This window comes from Heterocephalus glaber, unplaced genomic scaffold (genome assembly GCF_053883595.1).
Source record: "Heterocephalus glaber isolate CG9 unplaced genomic scaffold, H.glaber_assembly_v1.0 deba00001504, whole genome shotgun sequence".
Taxonomy (NCBI): Eukaryota; Metazoa; Chordata; class Mammalia; order Rodentia; family Bathyergidae; genus Heterocephalus; species Heterocephalus glaber.
In genome coordinates this window covers 56402436-56412960 of record NW_028258324.1, presented here as the reverse complement: position 1 = coordinate 56412960, position 10525 = coordinate 56402436, and positions in this window count along the sequence as shown.

Below are 10525 nucleotides of genomic sequence, written 5' to 3'. Positions count from 1 at the left end.
AAAATAATATAAAGTTTACATTATAATTCATCTGTGTGTAATCAAGTAACCAAAATAAGTAGATTAATTCAAATTTTAGGACTAACAAAAGTTAAAGACAAGATTTTATCCTGAGGGAGTGTGATGGAAAGGATGTTCTCACCTCTCACCACCTCACCATATATCACACTGGAGGATGAAGTTCACAGCCAGGTACTGAATGAAGTAAAACTTTGTCTGCTTTCTGGCTGAGGGATCAGCTGTGCTCAGAACTCAAAGCTACCTTGGACCAGCACAACTAAAGTAAGCTAGCACATTTCCCCTGGGATCCGTGGTGGCAGATGTTTAATAAAGTTTCCCTGACACTATAACATCCTCTGATATGAAAATTTTGTTGAGGGAGTCAGCCAGTTTAAAAAGGAGTTAAAAGGTTTCCTGGAGGAAACTAATGAGCCCTTTCTGGTTTTGAAGTTCAAGATTATATTTTTGAAAGCCCTTTTTGGGTTTAGTTAACCCAGGCAAAAGTTCACCATTTGAGAAACTCGCCGCTAGCAAAAAAGGAAGGCAGATTGGACCCAGACATTTGGTAGAAAAGGTTGACTTCAGCACTACATTTGGCGAAGGCTTTGATATTTGTCCAGATTTATCTAGTAGGAGAGAAATGGCTGATCTTAGAAGCATAAATTAAGGTAGCAATAACCTTGAGGGCCAAAAATGGGACACTGTTGTACCCTGGGCTAGGCCTAGACAAGCACCTGTAAGAGTGTGTAGCAGTGTCCAAACCAATGGTACTGGCAGACTAATTTTTTCTATTTTTCTTTGCTTAGCATTTGGAGAAAGCACCAATCCATATGGAAAGAGGAGGCCCTAGAGTTCTACTTGAATCAGTCAGAGAAAGGAAGCAGATCACAATTTGTTTGAAAAGCAAAACTCATACCTATTTGTAAAATTTATCTGTATCTGTATTTGTACTGTAAGTTAGTAAAAAAGAACAAGCCAGTTTCTTGTACATAACTTGGATCATAGAAGAGAAGCTGCCCATGACTATAGGGGATGTAGTCTGAAAGGGAAATGAGACCTGCCTGGGAGAGACCAAAGTCTTATTTTTTTCAAAGTGAAAGGCCCTGGACTCAGAGAAACCTGGAAATTCCTCAAGAATCACAACAGAGGAGAATTGTATCCCTCTCCTGAATATAGAGGAAAGGAAGCCATTGGAGCAAACAGGGCATCCATAGAGTACCAAGGCATCAGAAGATGGTTCAGGCAGATGACAGTACTCACACAAAGCATCTATGCCAAGGTTGGACCAGCAGCAGGGGCAGAGCAGTGACCACATTCTTGGATAGTCAAGCTCCATGGCTATGTCTGTGTTGTCCTTCATCCTCTACGTAGAATATATGAGATCTGGTTCAACTAGTAAAAGGTGAAAGCAGTCAGGACTAACCTTCTGGACTCAAGTGAAACCCTGGGGGCCCATAAACATCTCAGAGAACTACCAGAAAGGCCTGGACCTCCTGATGAAATGGGGGGGTGGGGTTCAGGAGTCTCAAAGTTTTCATGCTCTAGAGTTCTGCTTTATGGTAACATTGTTTCTACTTCAAGCTGAGGAACCTACACATTCCAGTGATAAATTTTTTAAAATATCAAATGTTTTCATGTAAACTGTCTAGTAAAATTGACATTCCAGAAAAATGTAGCATGTGCCTTCAAGAAAATATAGTCACTTTGCTATGAACCTTCAGGGCTCAGTTGGAGATGCATGCTCCAGGTACAAAGTTAAGAGCCTGAATTTTAACTCCTTCTGTTCTCTGCTCTGTAGCAGCTTCAGGTAACTTCATCTTTCTAAACTTTAAATTTCATAAGTCAAATACTGAAAGACAAATACCACATGGTCTTATATGTGGAACATAAAAGAATTGATCTCATAGAAGTTGTGAGTAGAATTGTGTTACCAGAGACTGGAAGGAGTATGGGAAGAGACTGGTCAACAGGTATAAAGTCACAGTTAGGAGAAATAAGTTCTGGTGTTTTGAGGCACAACTGGGTGCACATAACTGACAATAATGCTTTAAGTATCACAAAATAGTTAGAAGAATGGGTCTTCAATGCATTCACCATAAAGAAATGACAGAAGTTTAAGTTGATAGATATTTTAATTACGCTGAGTTGAACATTAACCAATATATTCATGTATCTAAATATCATACTGTAGTTCAGCAACATACACAAATATTATACATCAATCAAAAATAAAGTAAGCTTTAAATTTCATCTATAAAAATGAGAATAAAGTTGTTACACAAAGTTTTTGTGAAACAATACATATAAAATTCTTCTCACAATGCCTATTAATATCATAACAGATAATTCTAAAATGTCAACTGCTATAGGTTATTTTTGTCAATAGATAATAGTGCACAACTTGCTGCATCAGAAATCTAAATTATTTGGAGGAAAGTCGTATACTGAAGTAGTTATGCCTGTGTGTGGTGTTGCACTCCTGTAATCCCAGCACTCTGAAAAGCAAATATCAAATATCAAAAAGGGTTCAGTACAAAGGTAACACAGTGACCCTGGATTCAATCTCCAGTACCGCAAAAAAAAAAAGGTTGTGAGGGAACTCTCTGCAAAACCAGTTTGTGTAAAAGGGCTCTTTCTAAGAGCATTTTGTATTAAGACACAATTTGCAAAAGTCATTGGCTGCTGCTAATAGCTGCCTCAGAAGCTGTAAGAGTCATTTTATGTAAGCACGTTATAAATAAATGATGAGAAGAGGCGGACAGAAATCTTTCCCCTTTCCACCCCTGAAATGTAGATGATTAAATGGAGAACAGAAGTGTTAAATTTATAGTATACTAGCTATGGGTACTAGGTTAGAACTTGCTTTGTTTAGTGCTCTTAGAGGCAAAACATGTGTGCAGTAGTGTGGTGAGAAACCTGTACTCTACTGCTGCTTTTCATTTAAACTAGAAAATATGCCTGCATCTTTGACTCTTCTCCTTTCTTCACTGGTACCTCTGAGCTGTGAGGACGGATCCTTCCTGCTCTTCCCTTCTCCCTTCCTTTCATCCTTCCTAATGGCTCTCAGATCATCTATTGCTGGTACTTTTCCTGCCCAAGTTCTAGTTCTCACCTCCAGTCTCCCTACTCAAAGTCCATTTTATCTTCACTGAAAGATCTGAAACTAGCTGGGCATGGTGGCAATGCCTCTAATCCCAGCACTCTGAGGCAGGAGGATAACAAGTTTAAGCCTAGCCTGGCAATTTAATGAGAGTGAGATCCTATCGCAAAAAAAGAAAAAGAAAAACATAAAAAAGTAAACAGGGCTGAGAATATAGCTCATTGTGAAAGCCCTAGGTTAAATTCCAGTACTCCAAAGAAGGAAAAGAAATTTTTTTGAAGCCAATCTTACCATTAGGGTAGAAGGATTTAAATAGACATAAGCCCAGGAGTTCAGTATTTCATCCTTGGATGAGTCTTTTCTGGATTTAAATCCTCAAGGAATTGAGAGAAAAAGCAGAATCAAGGAACAGGCAGGGAGTGAACGATAAGATAGCAGAAGATGCCTTTCCTTAGGACCTTCAAGAAAAGAGTCCAAATTGAAACTTTACTCTCCATGATTGGATCCACACTATGTGATCTGCCCTTATTAAATTTTTTAAAATAGAATAAAAATCACTATTTATTGAGCAATTTTTTATGACAATGGTATTCAAAGTTCTCCTTTTAATTGTTCCCATTTAGTTCTTATGAGTACCTCTCATAGGTAATTGCGTTATTGTCTTCATTTTAAGTTGGAAAGAAAGAGACTGAAGTAGAAAATTACTTGCCTAGATTCTTACCACTAGGAAATAGCCCAAGTCAAGATTTGAGTTCAAGTTTATCTAACTCCAAAGCCCAAATCCAGGTATTGATCTTAGACACTACCTTCAGTTAGTTGTACTTTTGAGTCTTTTTGCTTTTCATCTCATGTCCAGATTTTTGTAATACTTTCATAATCAATCTCTAGACCTCTCCCCATCCCAGTCTATGTCATACACCTCCAGAACTGCTTGGAGCCTTCTCCTAGCCTCTGTATGTGCATAGATCAATAATTAAGGAATTGAAATTAATGCAAGGTCTTTAAGTTAATGTGCTCTAAATAGGGTACACTGTCAAGTGCTCACTCCTTTACATTATCTCGAGTAACAAAATTTATTCAGGAGCACCAAACACAGCTGCAGTTCTTAGAGATGATAAATATAACATGGATGAGGGACAAATGACCATTCTATGAAATAATCATTTTCCTCCATAAATATGTTACGTATGGGAAGACCATTCATTTTTTATCACTCTGCTCTTTTAGCAGTTTCTTGTGTGATTTATTTATAATTTTACCAGCTGAAAGCATGAATAGACAGAAGATGCTGATGCCAAATTTTCAGTGAAGATAACCTGCAAAGTCTGGGATCCACTGCAGCAGAAAGTTCACAACCAACTCTCAGTCATGCTTTTTCAAGCTTACAAAAAGCATACAGCTTCCAACAGTAACCGAACAGTTCCAGCTTTCCATGGGAGATTAGGGGCATAGGCTTCTTTTCAGCAAACAATCCCCAAGAGGCTTGTGAGAAAGTAGAAGTAACTAATAGGCATAGGGATACTTATGGCTATCTAAAAAAAAAAAAACCTGTTTGAGGTAATCACATTAAAATTTCAAAATTACATGAGAAAAAGTAATCAACCATAAGTTTACTCCTTAAAATACCTTCTATTAATGCATTCATGTGTTACTTTTCACTTTTTGATTTTCCTTGAGGTAATAATGGCCATAAAAGATACAAATGAAAAATTCACCAAGGAAAAATATGTGACCAAGGAAAAAATAAGCATACCCCCTGGTTATCAAGAAAATTAAAATTAAAATGATGAGACATCATTTATTGGAAAAAATTTCAGGATACTGAAAATATTTCCTTTTGGATAGAGATGGTGCTATATTACATTTTTTGGAATATATAATGGAAAAAGATTGGTAGGGGAAATTTCATTGAAATTCTGCTTTAGACATCATCCTACAGAAATATTCACCCAGTTGCATAAAGATAATTCTCATTAAGTGCAACAATTCTCATTAAGACATTCTTTGCAGGGTTAAAAAAATAGAAACCATCTAAACCTACATCCTCAGAAGAATGACTAGATAAATTATAACATTTATAATGGGGAATCCAATAGATGTTTAAAAATATGAAATAATGTTAACAATAGCACTGTCAGTTAAGGAAAAAATTTCTAACACATATCATTAAATTATAAGAGCATGTTGGAGAACAATAGATTTAATATAATCTTATTATGTAAAAATGATACATGGAAATATACTTGTTTATGGAATGAGAGAAGGGAAATGTATCGATGAATTAACAGTAATTGCATCTGCAAATAAGAGTAAGAGTAAAGAAAGTCAGAGTGCGAAAAAGGAATTATTACTTTTTTGAATTTTTTGAACATTTCAATAATGAAATTACATACATGTATTTGAATTTTCATGTGATTACCTGTTTTTGATAATTTTTTAAATGTTTAACCAGTTTTAATACTCATATAAATATAGATACCATCAGGTACATTCAGCATTATACTTAATCCTTTTAATAACCAATATTCTAATAATGTATATACCACCAGTGAATGGCCACTTTGCATATTAATATCCCTAATGCTGAACTTTTACATTGTTATGTTAATATTTTAGTATATATCTTTTTAGATATAGGGCTTTTAATTTCTTAAATTTGAAATAAATTTCTAGGCTAGAGCTTTGGGATTAGAGTATTTGGTGGAAGGTTGAGAATCTTCATGAATTGAAGAATCTTGTTGAAACTAATCCTATTGTTTGATTGCTAATTGCCAAGAAGTCTACAAATAGTGAGGGCTTTGTCTTATTTTGTAGAATATTTCCCTTGTTTTCTTTAACTAAGCAATTTGATCTTAAATTAACAATTTAATAAACAACATTTCTGCCCTCTTGAATTCTGCAGTGGAACCTGATTAAAATACAGTAAGGTGGGGCTGGGGATTTAGCTCAGTGGTTCGACCACCTGCCTCGCAAGCACAAGGTCCCGAGTTCGATCCCTGGTACACAAAAAATAATAATAATACAGTAAGGTGCCAAAAAAACAAAAAAGAAAGTAAAGGGGCCAGGGATCTAGCTCAGTGGTTCTGCCACCTGCCTTGCAAGCGGAAGGACCCAAATTCGATCCCCAATATCAAAAATAATAATAATAATAATAATAATACAGTAAGGTGAAGCAAGGTGACAGACAGATGGCTTGTTTCCATCCTAACATGACAGCACATGAATTCAATCATCAATAACTACTTGCTATTCCAGAAAGCATTCTCCAGTTGGTGAGGGCAATGCTACAGAACATCTTTCCCCAGAAGCCAATGAAGTTGCTCAATCAGAGTTGTTTTTTGTGGAAGAAACACCTGATAAAGATTGAGTATCCCCAAGAAAGCCTTGTGTATTTTTTGGAACAAGATACACTCTCAGCTATGTGAACAACTGCATTGATATGGTCCAACACTAGCATATTCACCTTTTTAAAAAATTGCTGTTGTTACATTTCCTTGGATACTTGATACTTTAAAATAATGTAATAATTTTATTTTTTTCATTATTTTTATACCTTTGTATTAGTTTTAAACCTTTCCACTAGATTTATAATGTAGAAATAGTTCAGGTTAGGCACCACATCACAAGCACCATCTTCTCCCTTGTTGTGGGCCTAGAACCACTCTTCAGAAGCAATATCATGGTTCTGTCTTGAACTCTTTGGAGGAAGCCTCAGGAATGACTAGGGGAAATGTTTTAATTAAGTAACCAACAAACAATACTTATAGGGTTAGAAAGAATATAGAATTACATGTATACAATTAGCAATTACATATACACAATTTATGGGGTCTAAGTACTGTGATAGGGACTTTAAAAAGGAAAGTTCCTGTAATTCTTTCAGCAAACCTACAAAACAATATTATTTCTCATCCACTTTTTAAATTAGTATGTTGCCTTCTCCCATTTGGGATAGATTGTATTTTTCAGAAATAACCACAGCAGTATTCATGGTCCTGCATTCTCTTCCAGAGCCTTCTCAGCGCTGTTTCCAAAGGTGAAGTCTATTTCCTCTCCTTTTGAAATTGCAAGTGGTTTTTGTGTTTGCCTCAATGAATAGATATGTCAGAAATTAAGCTTCATGCAGTGTTGTTTCGTAGGAACAATATGACTTTTCTACCCCAACCGTGAGGCTTACAGTTAGAACTCAGTCACCACGTTGTAAGTAAGAACATCATTTTGGAGAGACCATATGGAGGTGTTCCAAACTGCACATTAGTCCCTACATAGGTTCCATACACAGCCATGTGTATGGGAACTACCTCATATGTGAGAAAACAAGTCTTCAGATCATTTCTCAATTGTGGGAAATTTTGTTCCTCACCTCCCAGCCAGAAAGGGACATTTAGCAATTCTGAAGACATTTTTGATTGTTATAGAGAGAGTGTGTGTGTTACTGGCTTCTATAGGCATAGGCCAGGATGATGCTAAGCATCTACAACTTATAGCCCTTCACAGAAAAGAATATCCAACCCATAAATTTGACAGAACTGAGCCTAAGTAATGTTTCTTCATTTGACTCTAGTCTCTAGCCTTTGAGCCATGCCAGGTGATGTTTAGTGGGGCAGAAACAAGCTGTTCCTGCCAAATCCTGCCCAAACTGCAGTTTCATAAGGTGATTTGTTTGCAGCAATAAATAATTGGAACACTGTAGAATAAGCAGAGGAACTGAGTCATGCTCTCAGGTCTTTGTGACTCTAAAGCTCATGAATCTTCCTCTGCTGCCTCAAAGGGACACAATGATAAAGAAATACCAAAACAATTTTAGGCAAAGTGTGGCTGAGACTGGGGCAAGAAGAAGAAAGGAAAAGATGGCTATTACCAAGAAAAAAAGTGAAAGGATATTTCCATGTTTATAGTCTCATGCTCAGCCCTTCCTTGGAAAACTCAGAGAGAGCTTTGCTTCCCTGTCTCAATTTCCTAGTGAATATATCTATGAGGTCTGTGTCTACCCAATGGTCCAAAATACACCTCTAAAGGCTTCCAACATCTGAGGGATCTTAAGAGGTTCTTTCCCTAATAAGCTTTCCCTAGTAAACTTCGCAACTACATTTTTCCTTTGAAATAACTGATCACCCAGGGTCTTTTCTCAAACCATACCCACTCTATTTTGTTCACAAAATCTTCATAAGAATCAACCAGTTTCCACAATATTTCACCACTTCAAAGTGAGGGGACAATCCCCATAATTCCACTTCTAACCATGTATCCTAAGAAAATAGCCTGAAGTTTAGACAAAAATTTTGATGGAAAACTGTTCATTGCAAGATTATTTGTAAGAGGGCTGGGGATTTAGCTCAGTGGTGTTGCACCTGCCTGGCAAGTGCAAGATCCTAAGTTAGATTCCCTGTACTAAAAAAAAAAAAAAAAGATTATTTGTAGGAATTAAAAATACGAAGAAAAAAACCAAATTAAGGTCTGATAATAAGGTAGTAGTAATATAAATTATAGAATAAATCTACAAGAGGATATCATGCAACCATAAATGAGCTATTTTACTCTGAGGTCCCCTTCTAATCTTACTTGGCGTCCCCTCCCTAAGCAATTGATCTATTTCTGTTTGATGCAATGACAGTTCCTACTTGTGCACATTAAATCTCACTCCCATACTCAGTTCAAGATATTTAAATGCCCTCTAATACACTTCTGCATTGATAATATTCAATGCATGTTCAAAGACATTATCTACTCTCAAATTTTTCTTTCTGATACTCTCCAAGTAATTGACAACACCATCTATTCAGATCTCAAGAAAGAAACATGGGCTTCATCAGTGACTAATTCATTCCTTTCCTGCATGACCCACACCCTAGAGCTATTCATGGGTTCATGGGTAGTGTCTCCTAATTTTTAGGTGAGTCAATCTCAGCTCTCTAACTTTGTTGCCTTTATTCTACCCCAAGTCATCATCACCTTGTACCCGAATTCCTCTAATAGCTTCACTTGCTCTATTTTAATCCATTTTTATTGTGCTACAGCCAGAATGATCCTTCAAAATCAAACTTGATCACAATATTCCTTTCCATGAAGCACTTTATAACCACCACCATTTTAGGAGAAAGCCCAAATACCTTGCAGGATTTTAAAACACTTTTTAAAGACAATACTGCTTATCTCTCCAGCCTGATCCTAGACAACTTTCCAAATCTATTTGCATTTTACACTCCAACCATGTAACAACATTTCTAGTTTTGTGCATGCCAGGCTCAGCCTTACTCCTGAACTTTGCACATGTTCTTTGACTCACTACATCACTCTTTATCCCATTCCTAAACCCTGTTGTTACTATGCTGGTTAATGTGTACTTTTCACTCTTTGTTTCTTGAAACCTCCAGGGTCTCTTACCTCTTGTTGTCTCATCTTGTTCTTTCACAGAAGGCCTCCTGAACAGATATGAGTGCGCACGCACACACACACACACACACACACACACTTGCACACCACATCTATCATTGCTCAGTGCTATGGCTATAAAAAGTGACTCTCAGATCTCCTGCCAAAAAAAAAATTGACTGATAGCCATAGTTTTTTGCTTTGAATCCAGGACTACTGTCACACCAAGGCCACACTTGAATCTACTCTGAGTCTATGGAAGACCCACCCCCAACTTTGGCTCAAGGGTCCCCATCAGCCTTGGAAAACTTTCCTAGAAGTGTACTTCAATCTAAGAGCTTTCTTCCTTGTTTCTCTTTCTTCTTTGAAACAACAGACTTCAGATATGTATCATGGTGTGATGACTCTTCTAGCCTCCTCAAAATCTCTCCCTATCAACAGTCACAAGGGTTCTGCCAATAAGATCCTTACATGTCTCATGCTAACTTGGCATCTGCTTCTTAGAGGACTAATGCAAGTTGCACTGAGAGTGGTCCAAGAAAATAGATGGAGCTGGCACATTCACTGCCTTTTGGGCATGAAGGACAATATATTATTTAGTACATGAGTAGTTATAGGTAATTCTGAAATGGGGTGGCAGCTCAACTGATAAATATTTCAGGGGTGATGGTTAGGAAAATATCCTGGTGGAGAAGAATGCTGTTCCAACAATTCATTGCCTCTGAGGAAATTTCCTGAAGTACATGCTTTATCATCCTATTAAAGACCACAAGAAATATGGTAAAAATCAATGCTAGTATGGCTATTAGACACATGGAAAAAGTAAGGGCCAATATCCAGTGATACTGAAATATCTGAGTCATCCTTGTAGGTGACAGAAAAAGAAATAATTAGACTGAGGGAAGTGAGCAGGTTGCAACAGTTGTATTAGGAAAGACTGGATGACCAATCAACAGGCTATGTTCTAATGAGAACATGTCATCCACTAAGGCCATTAGGAACCTGTCACTAAGAGGGGCACCAGCATCTCTCAGGGTTTAGTGGCAGCAGCTG